The sequence below is a fragment of the Jaculus jaculus genome, chromosome 17 (assembly GCF_020740685.1).
Source record: "Jaculus jaculus isolate mJacJac1 chromosome 17, mJacJac1.mat.Y.cur, whole genome shotgun sequence".
In the NCBI taxonomy this organism is placed as follows: domain Eukaryota; kingdom Metazoa; phylum Chordata; class Mammalia; order Rodentia; family Dipodidae; genus Jaculus; species Jaculus jaculus.
The window spans coordinates 63,227,464-63,245,761 of NC_059118.1; the positions used below are offsets into that span (position 1 = coordinate 63,227,464).

At 47.7% G+C, this 18,298-nt stretch overlaps 1 protein-coding gene across 6 annotated transcripts in view; it reads right to left on the bottom strand.

The window, feature by feature from the left end:
* The window catches only part of Rreb1 (ras responsive element binding protein 1), a 159,209-nt gene that overhangs the window by 89,199 nt on the left and 51,712 nt on the right, over positions 1-18,298 (bottom strand). The gene's annotated exons all lie outside the window — the stretch shown is intronic.

Below are 18,298 nucleotides of genomic sequence, written 5' to 3' on the forward strand. Positions count from 1 at the left end.
CAGCAGCACAGGGCTCACTGACAGAACGCCTGCTACCACGCGCAGACCCTGGTTCCGTCCCCAGCAGCAAGCAGACGCACTTGGCAAGAAGCAGCGCTCGCCGCATTTTCTCACATGCATCCTCTTCCCGGGGTTCTGCAGACAAGCTGTCTAAGCATGTCATAGTGCTTCCGGCGTCTTCCAAACAGCTCCTGAGTAGGAGCACTTTGGGCAGGACTGGTGTGTGTGGGATGAGAAAACTCTGCCACCCTTTGCCATCATAAGTAGGTTCCCAGTGATGCCCGGACACAATTCTGCTCGCGTTGCCCTGTTCAGTCTCCATCTCTGTATTACTCTCCTGAGAAGTTCTTTAGGTCTAGGAGCAACTCACAGGACAGCTCAGGAACCAGGAAACACTAGGGGTGCCAATACAACCCAGTACTGTGCCAGGATTCCTGGGCACAACGCTTCTTGAAAATTACAGATCCTTCCACAAAAACATGAACATACTCTACACTCAACACACTTTTGTATTAGGATGGTCACCCAGAGACAATAGAGTAGGAATCTTCCAACTCTGCTAAAATTTCCTAGGCAAGGCTAGAGAGATGGATCCAAAGGCATTCGCTTGTCAAGGCTGGCAGCCTGGGTCCTATGCCCCAGCACCCACATAAAACTAGATGCACAAAGTGGTATGTACATCTGGAGTTTGTTTGTAGCTGTAGAAGATGCACCCATTTTCTCTCCCTCTCTCTCAAATAAAATTACAATTCAGTTTTCAAAGATGTCTAAATTAAACATCCTTCTAGATCATCGTCACTTATCTGAACTTGCAGATACCTAAGGAAGACCTGAACATGTTCAAAGCAAGCGGAACAGGATATATCTTGGCGTAGAGCACTCGCCCAGCCTGCCTGACGTCCCAAGTTCATACCTAGCTCTAAAAAGCACACAACACAGCAGACAACTTCCCTTGTCTTTATTCATTTTTAAAATTAGCAGGAGACTGGGGTGTAGCTCCCATGATATAACATTTGCCTAACATACTTGAGGCCCTGGGTTTAATCCCTACCACTTCAAAAGAAAAATAGATTAGACAGAGTTCACTTTGATATTCTATTTAATAATAAATTTTATCACAGCCTAGGCTAGAGCGAGACCCTGCCTCAAAAAATAGAAAAAAAAAAACCAAAACAATAAATAAATTTTATCAGTAAGAAATTTTGGAAAATAACAGCCCCTCTTTTTCTTTCTGAAAACTGTAAGATCTTCAAATAAATAAAGTGAATTATATTAATCTACATATAATGTAAAGCTAAAGTGTCTCGAATTTAAAATTTCTAGAACAGTGGGGCTGAGAAGATGGCTCAGTAGTTACAGGCACTTGCGTGCAGAGCCTGCCTGCTAAGGTTCAAGACGTAGTACCCACAGCCAGAGACACAACGTGGTGCTTGTGTTTGAAGTTCATCTGCAGCGGTGGCGAGAGGCTTTGATGTACCCACTCTCTCTCTTAAATAAACAAACCCACTTTCTTCTATTAGATGCAAGATAGAAAAAAGAAAAAAATCAGAAAAATGAAAGGCCGAGTAGCCTACCAAATAGGGAAGAAGAGGGCCAATTATTTATTTATTTATTTGAGAGTGAGAGAGAGAGAAAGAAAATGGGCGCACCAGGGCCTCCAGCCACTGCAAACGAACTCCAGATGCGTGCGTCCCCTTATGCATCTGGCTAACATGGGTCCTGGGGAATAGAGCCTCGAACCTGGGACCTTAGGCTTCACAGGCAAGTGCTTAACCGCTAAGTCATCTCTCCAGCACAAGAGGGTGGATTTAAAGGTAAGGGGCTGGCAGGTGCACAAGGGCGCACGCGTCTGGAGTGTGCAGTGGCTGGAGGCCCTGGCCCGCCCATTCTCTCTCAAATGTATAAAATACATATTGTAAAAAGGTAAGGGGCTGAAAGACATGGCCTTGAAAATGGCTATCCTCCGATGTTGGACGTAAATGGTTTCAGTATTGAGAATGTCTGGTCATTAAGCTGAGTAACAAGAGCTACTGTTTGTTTTGGGTTCCATTAGGCCAAAGGGGCTCCTAGAACTTGGAGGGTGGAAAAGTACAAGACAGTCTTTGAAAGAAACTTTACGAAATCCCTCCCCGTCATTATTAGAACTTCAGAAAAAGCAGAGTGACGGTGGGAGTCGGTATGCCCGAGACTGACTGTGACACATTGGCTGGGGTGTTTGGGGAGGCCTGGGGTGCTGTATGTGTGGATCTTTCCTTCCCAGAGGGCCCAGTGCAAAGCCAAAGAGGCAGGGTATCTTGGAGGGGGCAGAAGTCCCTCTGGGGAGAGGAGGAGAGTCCCAGAAGAGATAAGAGACAATGCTATGTAAAGCCAGAAACAACAGATTAAGGAACCTCTCTCCAGGTCCAGGGAGCCAGCAAAGAAGAGAGGGAAGAGAAGAGGAAGGCCAGCATCCCAGCTTCAGAGGAGAACTCTGGGACCCACGGAGAAGGTGAGACCTACGCGGATGGCCAAGGTGGCACTTGATGGCTACAGTGACACCTCCTTGATGCTTGGTTACGTGGGGTGGCTCGTCTGCGATGTGTAAGAATATGGGTGACCAGCTCAAGCCAACCCTGGACAAACTACACAAGTCTAAGAAAAATGTTCAGATGTTAAAATAATCTAAATGACCGGAGCACTTGCCAAATTCTTAAAGAAAAAAAATCTCTGAAGTACAGGCTAGGCTGGGGACAGAACAAACCTAGACTATCTGGGCCCCATGGCCACACCTCTCTCCCCTATCTACAAAGCCCGGGGCAAACTCCTATTTGCTAATCAGGATGGCCTTGCATGTGCTCAGAAGGCTGAGACAGTTGGGACAAGGGCTTTGAGTTCCAGGAAGTTGATGTATTTCTTGGCTTAGGGTGCTGGCTATGTCTTGGACAGGGTGGCAACCCATGAAAGTCACTAGCCCTGCCCTGCTGGCAGAGGCACTGACTGGTAAAGGCTTGGAGCATCACATAGCACTTTTCAGCACCTGCGCAGACCCCTGCACACAACTGGGCACTGTAAACTGCTTCAACCAGCCTACACCATCTGCCCTTGAGGGAGACGGCCGGCTGAGAGGTGGGCACTGGACCTCTGGCACAGGCCATGGTGAAGAAAAGCAGAGGTGGAGGGCGGGAGGTGGTGGCTGTCAAGGGACACAGGAAATGTATTAGTATGTCCAGCTCCCTCTTCAGGTGTCTTCTGAGCTCACAGCATCCCCTCCCCCCTCTCCCTCCAGACTAGGGAATGAAGTGGTCAGGCTCTAAGCTGCCACTCAAGGACAGTCCCTGCTTGATCTGTTTGCCTTCTGCCCTTGTCATTCACCAGCCCCTGTGGCTACCTCTCTGCTCAGTTTCTTGCCCTAGAAGTACACTCCTCTGAGCCACTCTGCACCTGACAGCTCCTGAATTCCCACTGGCCAAGGGCTTTCCTTCCAAACTCCAGGACACACCTGTAACTCTGCCATGGCACTTGTTAACAACCAGCACCGTTCACTGCGCATCAAGCGCACTGTCCAGTTTAATCCTCGTACCAACAGCCCTATAAGGCTCAATCTCACTGTACAGGCGAGAAGACTGCTTTTTTACAGAGGAGAAGTTATTTCCTTCAGAAGTTGAGGCGGCAGCAGGGTGTGGAGGCGCACGCCTTTAATCCCAGCTCTTGGGAGGCAGAGGCATATGTGAGAGTTCAAGGCCACCCTGACTCTACATAGTAAATCCCAGGTCAGCTGGAGCTACAGTGAGACCCCGCCTTGAAAAAAAAAACAAAAAACAAACAAAAAGCTCAGGTGGCTGCTAGCTCACAGCCAAGTGAATCCTGTCTCTGAATTCTGTAAGTTTCTTTTTGGACAAAATGTGCGGCTTTTGGCCCAGGGCTTGAGAACACAGATACATGCCCTTAGTCACATTGTCTGACTTCTCACAATCTTGTCCTGAATCATTTCTGCCCTTCCAGATACTCAGTGTCTGGCCTTCTATTCTTACAGGTCTGGGCAAGAATAAGGCAGGCGTGCTCTTCCTCTCTCTCCTTCCTCCTCCCTGCTGCCCCTATCTAGAAAGAAGTGGGCCAGTACTTCCAAATGCTCAAGGGCTGGGAAACATCCTCCTGCTGTGTGCACAGGGGCCTTCACACTCTACAGCCTAGGTTCTAAAAGCAACCAGGCAAAGGAGGCTTGAGCCCCAAGGCTCAGCCTGAATTCCTCAACAGTGCAGTCCTGTCCAGTGGCAGATCCAACTGATCCACCAACAGGACACCAGCCCTTGGGTCACTTCTCCTTGCATGTAAGTCACGTGCAGATGTGGAGCAAGAGGAGTCCACAATTCGGCGCTAGAATGCAATGCACAGGTGGCCGGTCCACTTGGCCTCTGCCTTCATGCAGGCGTACATTCGGAAGACCACCTCTCCAGTAAATGGCATTCTTCAAGTCTACACCCCTTCCGGGAAAGTTCCCTCAGTGCGCTGTGGGATAGCTCCAAACTTGAGTCCTCTGGACAAGATTTCTGGTGGACAACCTCTTACCTTCTCTGCTGCTCCTGCCAGTAAGGAAAGCATAACAGAGAGTGGAGGAAAAGAGAAGAGTTGGGGTGGGGGGGGGGGTCATTGAGGAATGGAAGCTCTAACATTGCCTCCTCCTACAACCTTAAAGGTAGCTCAGGATCTGCTCTGTGGTACATTTGCCATGAGACCCTCTGGAGGGGCTCTCCAGCACCCCCCACTCGTCTGGACCCAGAGAATGTTACCAGGAATGGCATGAATGGCTGACGCTGCTTATAAAAAGAGATGCCCACAACCCTTAAGCATAGTAATTCCTAGCCGGGCGTGGTGGCGCACACCTTTAGTCCCAGCACTTGGGAAGCAGAGGTAGGATTGCCATGAGTTCAAGGCCACCTTGAGACTACATAGTGAATTCCAGGTCAGCCTGAGCTAGAGCAAGACCCTATCTTGAAGCTGCCCCCCTCCCCCATTGAAAATGAAAGTCATGCTGGGCATGGTGGAGCACACGTTTAATCCCAGCACTCAGGAGGCAGCAGCAGGAGGATCAACATGACCGCGAGGCCACCGAGACTACAGGGTGAATTCTAGGTCAGCCTGGACTAGAGTGATGCCCTACCTTGAATCTACCTCCCACCCAAAAGAAACCCCAAAATACAAGACACATGGACATTTTCAGTGCCACATTTAATTCAAACCTTAGCATGGAACTGTTGACTGGGAAGACTGGACCCATGCCAACCATGTATTTGTAAATCAGATTAAACGGACTGTTTAAAATGTGAAATGCTTGGGCAGGGTGTAGTGCTGTGGTAGACTGCCTGTGTAGCATGCATGAGGCCCTTGGTTCTATCCCTAGCACCATAGAGATTTAAAAGGAAAACTGCTACAAAGGTACAAATCTGGTCTGTCAGACACTGGACCAAACATCCCATGATGCCTTTCTTCACTGCGCCTCTGTGGGGCTCTTGGCTTCCTCCCTGGTCCCACTTGTCTATAGGTACAGGAGGATTGTAAAAGAGCTGACTCCACTCCTGGCAGTTCTTCTCCAGGGAACACATCTTACTGACAGCTCCTAACTACTGCCAAATTCACAAGGCCAAGATGCAGCTGCCACCTGGTAGTCATTTGTCACCCAGCGCCCTCCTCCCCTGGGAGGGGAACACGGGTGGCCCTTGGCACTGGGCTATGAGAAGAGCAGGTCTCTGGCCTTTCCCAAGGCAGGCCATACTGTTCTTCAACATTGTTTTTCTGCTTGGCCACCAAGACCTGTATTTCATCACTTTCTTGCCTAACATAGCAGAAACCTCCGTCGTCGTCTGCTCTGCCAGAAGCAGTTGCGGAGGAAGGTGGGGGGCAAAAGGTAAGGAGGCGACACAATCTGCATGGAGTGCCCATGCTGGACAGAAGACAGGGGATAGAGGGTGTCCTCGCCTACCTGTAGGGCAGGATCTCCTGGCTAGGGTGGAGACTAAGCTTAGTTTCCATTCCACATAAAGATCTGCAGTTCAGGCTTATCAGGTAGAAACACGTAAAAGAAAGGGTGGGGAGGGGCCCCCACAACACACGTGGGTGGAGGAATTTAAAACTGGAAAAGAGGACAGTGCTGTGAGTAACAGAAAAGAAGATTCAAGTTAGAATGGACAAGCCTGGTGTGTTCCACTGTGTTTGAAAGAACAACCACCCAGGGATCATTAACTAGGGGGCATAAACCCTGTACCAGAAATTAAGCACTTGACATATATTCATTGCTCCCCCAAGCCTGCAAGGCAACGACTAAGCTGTCTGTCTGTCTGCAGGATACTACACAGTTCTTATGGGATGAGGATGGGACTCTTCCCCCAGGGAGTGCGGCTCTCCTACCCTGGGGTAGTATGGCTCCAAGATTCGTGTACTTTCTACTGAACCACAAAGATCACTGACAAACCATTCAGAGTGGGAGATAAGCAAGCCAAGGGATTGGGAAATCAAGGCTGAGGACGAAGGAAGCAGATCTGAAGGAACTGGAAGACAGAGTCGGCTGCAAATGCTGCGGAACCAGCTGCAAAGCACACTCATCACACGGAGCCACGCGGGCAAGAATGAGTTATGGGGCTGGAGAGATGGCTTAGCTGTTAAGCGCTTGCCTGTGAAACCTAAGGATCCCGGTTCGAGGCTCGGTTCCCCAGGTCCCACGTTAGCCACATGCACAAGGGGGCACACGTGTCTGGAGTTCGTTTGCAGAGGCTAGGAGCCCTGGCGTGCCCATTCCCTCTCTCTCCATCTGTCTTTCTCTCTGTGTCTGTCGCTCTCAAATAAATAAATAAATAAATAAATTAAAAAAAAAGAATGAGTTATGAACGGGGCAAAAGAAACCATGCCAGGACCCCGACTCTTTACCCAGGGCTTGAAGGAGAGCAGCCCTCACACAGAAAGGTGGCAGCTAGCGAGGCTGGTCACAAGCTTGCTACAGCTGGGTGTATTCAAATTGAGAGTGGGTCACTACTAGACACAAATAGTATGTAAACCAACAAATTTTCCAGTCCTGTACTGGTTAGATGATGATTCTCCTGGCTGCCAGGTTTTGTATTTCTGAAGGACAAGCTGGTCTTCACAGCAGTCAGGTTCAGAAGCACACAGAGACAGTAAGGCATCGCACAGCAACTTCAATGGCACGTGAAATCACAGCTGGGAAGCTCAGCTCACTCCTACGCAGCCCCTCAAACACCTGCACTGTAGTTGGACCTGGGAAGTGAAGCTGGCTTGTTGCAATGCTTGGAAAACCACACAGCAGCCTCCGATATGAGCTGCTGGCGCTACTCTAGTTCCCTTGCCATTTCAGGTTACTCCCGCCTCTGGGCCTGGGTTCCACCCCCTTCTTCCCACCAGCCTCTTCCATGGACTGGTAAAACTTTGGGGGCAGGAGCCTGATTTGATGATCCTTGTAAGGAAAAAATAAATCCTGTCTCAGCCACAAGTTAGACAATGAAAAAAATATATAAATTGGCTTATCACGAATGCCATTCTATTTGACCCTCCCTCCCCATGCTGCATGGCACGTAGGAAGCAAGACCCTGAGGCTCCGATGCTGGGCTGAAACAAGCCCTCCTCGGCTCCACACCTGCCCACCCGAGGAACAATGCCACTGGGCTGGTGTAGTCGTTAGGCTGTTCTGGACACTTCTCCAGAATGGAGCATTTACAACTTTTGGGAAGGAGCTGGGGTAAAGTTCAGAGGCAGTTTGCAGAGAGTTTTGGGCAATATCCTGCAGCTCTTTCACAGGCCCCAAGGTCTCCGGCTGGCCTGTCTGATATGCTGGGGAAAGGGCGCAGCAGAAATAGGAATCTACTCTTCCCTGAGGACGAGCCAAGTGCTAGCAAAGCAACCCCAGGGCAGGTGGTTAACCTCAGCTCAGAAGGGGCTGCACATTCCCAGAATTCAGGGCAGCTGCTCGATGACACTCCTTGGAAAACCAAAATGACTTTGTGGAAGATAAAACTATTGTTCCCCGCTCCTCCCTTGACAACGTGGAGACGGCAGCAAAGAGGGAGCCGGCATCCTTCCTTGCCCATTGGAAAAGTGGTCAGCTGTGGTCGACATTTCACAGTGGGTAATCAGACATTACCAACTGTCAGCTGAGAATGACTATGCTAGGGGAACGGACATGCCCTGGCGGCCAGGGGCCTACCGGGCGCCCTCCATGCACGGAGCAGATGAGTTTTCGTCTCCCCGCCTGCCCAGCTCTGCACTCACCACTGTAGGTGTGAAGGCAAGCAAGTCCTGGGATAGCAATGACCACACACCAACAAGGCCAACTCACTGGAGGACAAGTGGTTTTTCTTAAACTGAGTACGTGAAGGGGGAGCTACCATGGAGCGGGGTGACTCTACGAAGAGACCTGTGCCGAGCTGAGGAGTAGCAGGTCACCAGTACCAGCAGGCTGGACCAGCAGAAGCCCAGGCTTGGGGGGATTAATGCAGCCCTAGCGGAAGTCCGAGGCTCGGGCCTGACTACTGTGAGGATGATTAGTTCACGACAGCTGTACTGCCTGGGGGGCGGGGAGTTGGGGGATCCTGGTGCTGCTGCTCAGGGCTATAAAATGAATAGTCACCAAGGCTCACTGGCCCATTCGCCTTAAGGCTAGTGCTGAACATAGCCAAACTTCAATGAGAGTTCGCATCTTACAAATGTCCCTAAGCAGAACTGCTTCAACTTCTATCAAATGTTACAAAGAACACAGAGAAAGCGAAAGGGGACGGATAACCACACTTGGACTGTTCCTGTCCTCTGATCTCTCTCACCTGGCCAGTGCAGCAAAGAAAGAGCTGGCCCCCGCCCTCTGCCCAATACTGTTGGGAGACCCAGGAGGACCCTGGCCACCTGGCATAGGACTACCACTCGCTTGCGTGCCCAGTCTAAGGATGCCTGAACACTGCCAACCAGTCCTCAAGGGTCAGACACCTCAACAGGGAGAATCTCTGTAGCACAGATTGAATACACAAGTTAAAGCCCATTTACATGAGAAGTTATGTGTCAGTATTGTTGTTGCCATGAAGTTGTTTATAGAACACAGTCAGTTTTCCCAGATACAGTCCTTCAAAAACTCACAATCAGGGCTGGAGGGGATTGCTTAGGGGTTAAGGCGCTTGCCTGCAAAGCTAAGGACCCTGGTTCGATTCCCCCCAGAACCCATGTTAGCCAGATGCACAAGGGGGTGCAAGCATCTGGAGTTCGTTTACAGTGGCTGGAGGCCCTGGAGTGCCCATTCTCTCTCCTTCTCTCTCTGTTAAATAAATACATAAATAAAATATTTAAAACAACTCACAATCATACAACCAAGCCAGCTCTTGCTCACTGTCTTTAATTTACTTGAATGCATGTGATAACGGCACTCACTTGTTGCTCCAAAAGAACATCCCTAACACATTCTTTTTATCTCCCTTTAACAGTTTGCCATCCAGTGATAGGAGCGGGCCTAGCCTCCAACAGTTCATGCTTTTATCTCCCGCTGACCACTCAAAGCCAAGGGCTGGACTTCCTGTAGCTTGCCTGAAGGGACTGTTTGACTTGCTTCAAATACTTGCCTCCAGTGACTGGCACAACGCCTGAGCGGCCCCTCCCAGCAGCCACTTCAGCTCCAATTCAACTGCCCTGCAGCGCAGCAGACCAGCACCCCTCGAGCCTTGATGTGGGAGAGATGTGTCCAGAAGAACTATGTCTGTAGCAAATACAACAACAGCTATCTTTATCAACGTCCAGAACCTTCAGCTATTAATTATGGTAACTAAAGTAAAGCAGAGCTGGCTTTTATTTTTGAAACTAGGTCTTGATATGCCACTCAGGATGGCCATAAACTCAAGATCCTCTTGTCTCGGCCTCCTGAGTGCTGGGATTATAGGCATGCACCACTGCATTCGGCAATATTAACATTCTTTTTTATTTTAGAGTTTTAAAAAATATCTTTAATTTTTATTTATTTATTTGCAAGCAGAGATAGACACAAGAGAGAATGGGTGCACCAGAGCCTCTAGCCACTGCGAACAAACCCCAGATGCACATGCCCCCTTGTGCATCTGGCTTACGTGGGTCCTGGGGAATCAAACCTGGGTCCTTTGGCTTCACAGGCAAGTGCCTGAACCACTAAGCCATCTCTCCAGCCCCGTAGCTGCACTAACATTCTTATTTGTTTGTTTTCATTTATTTGTGTACATGCGTGGGGGGTATGCATAGGTGTGCCAGGGTCCGAATGTGTGTCCAGCTTTTCTGGGCCAGCAGGCTTTGTAAGCAAGTGCCTTTAACTGCTACGCTATCTCTGCAGGCCTATATTGGTGCTCCTAAGGTGACTCTGCAGAACGAACTGCGGTCCTTGCACCATGGAGAGGACAGCAGTCACGGGTGGACACAACGGCCCATGGCAGCCGATCCCTCACCTCAAATAAGTCACACAGCTGAAGGACACTTGAGACCTAGCTGTTGGGGTGCCTGAGGTCTGTGGTCCAGTCTCAAAAGTATTTCTGTCTGCTTAGAGTAAGAGCTCTCTGGTGATATCCAAGACAGCAGCACCGGAGCTGCTTCTCTGTATGCCAGTCAGGGCACCGGTGAGACATGGCTGTGTGGGTCAGCCGTCAGTGTATCGATAGAGGCGCCTAGCTCCCTGCCATGCAAGCTCAAAGGTTCTTGGCGTCTCGTTGGCATATATGTGGTCAATCCCTTTAGACAGTGGAAACAGCATGGGGTGGGGAGGGGCGTGCACTCTTTCCAAAACCAACTGAGAGTAAGAGACACTTCCTTCTCCAAATACCCTCTTGCTTCTTGCAAGCTCTACGTAGAGGACTGGGTGGAAGAACGGAGACAGAGCAGTAGAGAGAGAGCTGTGCATAAAGGAGGCAGGGTAGGGAGAGACAGGTGACAAACCAGACAGACTACTTAGAGGTTGAGTTCCCAATACCAGTTTCTATGCCAACACTCCAGAACACAGCCAGTATTATCTTAAGACTCTTTTCGATCGGGTTAGCTAATGGAGAGAGCGTGAAACCACCAAAGGAACCAGATGTCCCATTCACAACTCCCGAGCACTGCCTTCTCTGTGGCCTCTGTCCTACAGCCGCGGGAGCTGGCTGCTCAAAGGCCACGGGGACCCTGAACAGCCAGCTCACGCAGGCACTCTTCAGCATCCTCAATTTCCTCTCAGCCATGAAGTCAGGAACAACCTGTACAGACAAAGAAAATAGAAACCTTGCGAAACAATGGCATCTACCATGCTCACTAAATACGCCTGAGGAGAACTTTCAAAAGCCCTTGAGATGCTTCGTTACAATCCCGGGGAGTAAAAACAGAGCCCACTTGCACCCGCACGCGCACACTCACACAAGCCCAACCTGGTGCTCTGCCGCTCTGGAACTGAAATAGAGACATCAAAACAGAATTCAGTTACCTCACTGGTACAGAATTAAAACTACACTTCTATGGGTATACTAGAAGCCACTGACATCCTGGTGTGTTCCTAACTGGGAAACAGAACTTTCCTAAAGAAAAAGAAAAACAAAACAGCACCTGGGAGGCAGAGGTAGAAGGAGCGTCACCCTGAGACTCCACAGTGAGCTGCGGGTCATCTGGGGAGAGTGAGACCCTACCTCGGGAAAAAAAAAAAAAGCTGGATATAATGACACGTGCTTTTAATTCTAGCACCGGGAAGACTGAGGAAGGAGGAACATGAATTTCAGAAAAAACAAACTGAGTCAAAGACTTGACAGATTCTATTCCTGGCTAGCTGGCCACAGAGCGAATACCATTTGCAGGAAAGAAAGGAATGCAAATAAATAAATAAATAACAAAAACAAAACCTTACCATCCCTTCTTTGCAGTTAACTCTCAATTCTGTGATCTGGCCAAGGCAAGAAAAATCCTTTCACAACTCCCCCACAAGAAACTACTAATCATGGTGATGACATTTTTGTATCCTCTGGCCAAAGCTCATTTTCAACGGAATGAAAGTTTGGGAGACAGATATACAAAGTAATTCAAGTTCTATCCATCTACATGAAAGTTGTAAAAATACTATGTTACTGGTTCTAATCATATTCTGTATAACTCAAATTTATAATCAAAGATTCTTACAATAACATTAGGCAAACACAGAATTTTTTTGTTTGTTTATGGAAACTGAAAAAAAAAAGAGATATGTATTATCAGCCCTGCAAGGCCTTATAACATCAAGTTGCTCTGCATTCATCACTGAAACTTTCCAGTTTCCTACACCTGAAGTTTCAGGACCACCCATCCCTGCCACTTGTTGAGCACGTCCAATCCAAACCCTAGAGGCCACAGGGAAGCGTGTCTTTTGGCAAGGTGCTCTGGCAGTTGCTTGAGACGTCTTTTTACATGCTACTACATGCTAGGTGGAAGGCAAGATCGGGTGCCCACGTGGAAACCTGAGATACAGTGATGGTCATTCTCGGGCAGCAAAGCCCACGAGATGTTCGAACCACTGGGAAGTGAGACACCCCTGGCTCACAGGCGGGGAGACAAAGCCCATGCAAAGAATGAGATTCCGGCGCGGGAAGCGGCCGTGGGCCAGGCTCTCCCGAGCTGTGGCGCTCGCAAAGGGGCAGTCACAGAACACAAGGGTAGCAGGGCAAAGGCAAAGCTGACTTGAAGGAAGAACCCAGCTCTGGCCACATGCTGACAACAAGGACACAGTGTAGAGAAGGTAGGGACTCCCAAAAGGCTCCATTTTCACTCATCTCTAGAGAAAAATCAGACATTATGCTGAATTCATTAAAGAAAAAAAAAAGGTTGAAAAGAACCAGCGGTGGTGGTACACACTTTTAATTCAGTTGCCACACTTTATTCACTCTTCATACAGGTTAATGAAGCCAGGTCCCTTTCTCCCTATCCTCTCAACTAGCCTAAAGCCCTGAGGCCCTCACTTGCGACGTCACTTGGCCCGCGGGTGGCATCTGGGGTCTGAGTCCTGCTCTGTCCACTCTGTGGCACACACTTTTAATCCCAGTATTTAAGAGGCTCAGGTAGGAGGACCTCCATGAGTGCAAAGCCATCTGAGGATATAGAGGTGAGTTCCAGGTCAGCCTGGGCTCCAGTGAAGAAGAAAACGAAGAAAAGGCTGAATAACTCCCTTTACAATAAGAGAAGGCCATTTTAACTGGTTGATTGGGTTTTCATACCCTTACTTGGCCAAAGGGTAAGAAAAGGCAATCCCCAAACCTAACTGCAAACCTTTAGCTTTGTTTCTTTCTGTCCCATAAGAACTGTTCCCCTAGGGGCCCTCAGAGTCCACCAGCACATGGTGAGAAAGGAGGGAGAGTGGAGTGGGATAAATGGCAAAGATGAGGCTGGCAGAGTGACGCTGAGGTCGAGGTTCCATCTGAGAGGGACGAACTTTAGCCTGCCAACATGAAACACTTTCTTTTTTTTTTTAGGCCTGGGATGAAATGACGACATTCATATTTTAAAAGCTTTGTGGGCTGGGCATGGTGACGCATGCTGTGAGTTCGAGGCCAGTCTGAGACGACATACTAGAGCGAGACTCTACCTCAAAAAACAAAACAAACAACAACAAACATACAAACAAAAACCCAGAATGAGCCTGGGTTGCATGCATCAGACAATACTATGGATGAAAAAGCAGTTGGCAGATGGAGAAAATTCCTCTTGAAGGATAGGCTGTCTAGGGAATGAGACTGATTATGGAACAGCATGATGAAGATAGAGGTTTTGTTTGTTTGTTTTTTGAAGTGGGTCTCACTCTAGCCCAGGCTGATCAGAAATTCACTATGCAGTCTCAAGGGGTCCTCTAACTCACAGAGATCCTTCTACCTGCTGAGTTTAAAGACATGAACCACCACCTGGATTTATTTTAATTTATCTTTATTTATTTACTTATTTGGGGGAGATAGAGTGAGAGAAGCACATAGAGAATGGGCACACCAGGGCCTCAAGCCAATGCAAACGAACTCCAGCTGCATGCACTACCTTGTGCATCTGGCTTATGTGGGCCCTGGGGAATGAAACCTGGGTCATTTGGCTTTGCAGGCAAGTGACTTAACCACTAAGCCATCTCTCCAGCCCAAGAAAGGGTTTGGTTTTAAATAAACCCCACCAATATCAGAAAGGAACAAATGAGAAAAGCAACTGAGCCTCAGAGAAGAAGGGGTAATGAGAACAAGTGGTATCTGAGACAGTGGAGAGAAGATGTCTGTGGTCAAGTGTAACACACAACACACAGGCAGATAAACATACGCACTGGGGAGTGGATCAGAGGCAAGCACTTGCCTAGCACATGTGAGGCCCTGGGTTTGAGCTCCAGAACACAAAAATCAATAAATACAGATAAAGGGCTGGAGGGACGGATTCGCAGTTAAGGAATCTGCCTGCAAAGCCAGATGCACAAGAGGGCGCACGCATCTGGAGTTTCTTTGCAGTGGCCGGAGGTCCTGGTGTGCCCATTCTCTTCCTCTCATAAATGAATAAATAAAATATATTTAAAAATTTAAAAATACAGATAAATAAATGCACTAAGTGTCAAATTAGACTGCAAATGAAACTGACCATCACGAGTTGAAGATGTGGGGAGTGGGCTATTTACAAGGCTTACTTGCAGAAAGTCATATACCCACAAAAAACTTTTACCAAATATAAACTTAGGGAAAAGAATAAAATCCATTTTCTCCTCTCTTTTAGACTCATTCATATGCAAGGGGAAAATGTAGGGGGGGGAGAGAATTACCATGGGATATTTTTTATAATCATGGAAAATGCTAATAAAAATTTAAAAAAATAAAATATATATATTTAATGGGTTACATCCTGTTTCAAGTATTTATTGACTTGATGTGATCTCAAATGGCATTGTCTGGTTGATGGACATGTCCTTTATATCGGTATCCAATATGGCAGGTGTTGGCCACATATGAAATATGGCTAATATGACTAAAGAATTAATCTTTTAAAATGTTTACGTATAGAAGCCGGGCGTGGTAGCGCACGCCTTTAATCCCAGCACTTGGGAGGCAGAGGTAGGAGGAGGCCACCCTAAGACTACATAGTGAATTCCAGGTCACCCTGAGCTAGAGTGAAACCCTACCTCAAAATAAACAAAACAAACAAACAAAAATGTTTATGTGAGTCCACTTTAGACAGGTAGACATGGCTAGAGGCTGCACTGCTGGGTAGATAGAGTAGGTGGATGGTACTTTTCTCTAATGGGTTACTAGATTATAGTCCTTAATTTATTTAAATCCTGAGGCAGGAGTAAAAATAGTTTAGTGTGGCCTTCCCTGCAGGCATGGGAAGGGAGTTAGCAATTCCCAGAAGCACCTTACTTTGTTTAGTATTTATGTATTCCAGTGTATAGAGGCAAATAGCCAAGAAACCAACGAGAGAGGAACATCTAAGCAGGCTGACTTCTCCCAGACCAGTCATTCCCACCCTGCCTCAACTACCCAAATCCTGCTCAAACTGGCCTCTACCTCAAACATGAAGGTCAGCATGTGAAAATACAGAAAAATACTTATAAATCTAGGTGGTGTTTTTAAAGGCAATTTGGGGCTGGGTGTATAGCTCAGTGACAGAGTGCTTGCCATAAACACAGTTGAGGCCCTACCTGGCTTTAATCCCCAGCACTGTAAAATAAAGTAAAATAAAATAAGAAAACACAATTTGGTACATCTAAGCATTGATGAGGCTAACTTAAAGTATAATATCCTGTTAATTTTTATCAATTAAAATGATTTTTAAAATTCCAGGTCAGCCTGAGCTAGAGTGAAACCTTACCTCAAAAATACAAAATAAGGGCTGGAGAGATGGCTTACCAGTTAAGGCATTTGCCTACAAAACCAAATGACCTTGGTTCAATTCCCCAGGACCCATGTAAGCCAGATGCACAAGGGGGTGCATGTGTCTGGAGTTCATTTGTAGTGGCTGGAGGCCCTGGCGTATCCATTCTCTCTCTCCCTCTTTCCCTCTCTCAAATAAATAAATAAAAATAAAGAAAAATTCTTTAAAAAACCTGAAATAAAATAAAATGATTTTTAAGATTATCCAGCTTGGTATGGTGACATAGCTATAATATTAGGACTCAGGAGGCCAAGGCAAGAGGATTCTAAGTTCAAGGTTATCCTGAGCTACACTGTGAGTTTCAAGTCAGCCTGGGCTATGTGACACAGTAAGACCTGTGTCAAAAACCAGGAGGGAGCCGGGCATGGTGGCACATGCCCACCTTTAATCCCAGCACTCAGGAGGCAGAGGTAGGAGGATCGCCATGAATTTGAGGCCACCAGCCTAAGCTAGAATGAGACCTTACCTCAAACAAACAAAAACAGCAAGGGCTGGAGAGATGGCTTAGCAGTTAAGGCACTTGCCAGGTTCAATTCCCCCAGTACCCACGTAAGCCACATGCACAAGGTAGTACATGGATCTGGAATTCGACTGCAGTGGCCGGATGCCCTGACCTGTCCTTTGCCCCTCCCTCTCTCTCTCTCTCTCTCTCTCTCTCTCTCTCTCAAATAAATAAGACAAACAAACAAGCCTGGGTGGTGGGTCACGCCACCATCCTGGACCTGCACAGAGGTAGGCAAATCAATGCGAATTCGAGGCCAGCCTGAGACTACAAAGTGAGTACCAGGTCATCCTGGGCTGGAGTGAGGCCCTACCTCGACAATAAAAACCAAGAAGACACAAGAAAGAAACTGCCACATGCCAGTTCTTCTGAGGATGTGGAGCTGTCCTGGGTCCTCCTTTCTTCCCTCAATTTATGACTAATTAGTGGACAGCGGGTGCCCGTTACATAGTGGTCAGTCACTGGCTGTCTTCATTCTGTGGGTACCACCGAAAGACTACTATGGGCCAAGTGAACTGGACTGATGCCATGTTCAAGTTCATAATCACTGCTGTACAGAAAAGTACAAGAATAACACCCTTGAAAACGTGGGTAAAATTTATAAAGTCCTCGTTTTTTGGGAGAGTCCTACATCTTCAGATTTTCAGGAACAGTCAGAACTATAGCAGGAGCTACAGCATGGTTCATATTGGCTGCACCTTTGGAAAACTAGCGTGACCTAAGAGTTGTCCCCCTACCCCCTGTGCTACGGATAGAACCCAGGGTCTGGAACATGCTACACAGGACCTCTACCACCCCAAGTCCCCAAAGGCTTTTTTAAAATATATTTCTAAAAGTAATTATTTATTTATTTGAGAGCGACAGACAGAGAGAAAGACAGATAGAGGGAGAGAGAGAATGGGCGCGCCAGGGCTTCCAGCCTCTGCAAACGAACTCCAGACGCGTGCGCCCCCTTGTGCATCTGGCTAACGTGGGACCTGGGGAACCGAGCCTCGAACCGGGGTCCTTAGGCTTCACAGGCAAGCACTTACCCGCTAAGCCATCTCTCCAGCCCCCAAAGGCTTTTTCATTACTATTGCAACCAGTATCAGGCATGTCCCCAAAAGTAAGTGACAACATTAACAACACCAAACTGTTTCTTCCCTTCCCTTGTGAAGTAAGGCAAACTATAGAACTCACTTTAGTACCACACAGATACATGGCAATAATAATTCAATACGTTTGTGAAACTCCTCCCTCTGTTTCCTGAGTGCTGGGATCAAAGGCATGCACCACTGTACCGGCTCATGGATCTTTCTTCTTAATGATGTTGAACATCTTCATTTTTCATTTAATAGAGAGAAAGAGAAGCAGACCCACAGAGACAGAGAGAGTAGGAGAGAGAGAGAATAGGCATGCCAGGGCCTCTAGCTACTGCAAAAGAACTCCAGATGGATGCACCGCCTTGTGCATCTGGCTTACGTGGGTTCTGGGGAATCGAACCTGGGTCCTCAGGCTTTGCAGACAAATGCCTTACACACTAAGCCATCTCTCCAGCCCTCTTGTATCTTTTAAAGATGAACAGTTACCAACTTTTTCAAGCTGTCAAGGGGTATTAAAAAAACTTAAGAAATAAACAAATGGGACCTTCAATCTTCCCAAGATTTGGGGATAAAATACTGTCCCTAAGAGCCCACCAAAAAATATATATATATTATTTTTGAGGCAAGGTCTCACTCTAGCCCAGAATGACTTAGAATTCACAGAGTAGTACAGACTGGTCTCAAACTCATGGCAATCCTCCTGCCTCAGCCTTCTCAGTGCCAAGAAGAAAGCAATGGGCCAGAGGGCTCAGCTGCACTCAAATCCCTCTGGGTAACGAACCTTGGTGGAAGCCAGTGTGCAAAGTGCACACGGCCTTGGGTCAACGTCCAGGTCTACCTCACCAATGCATGCCACTTACCT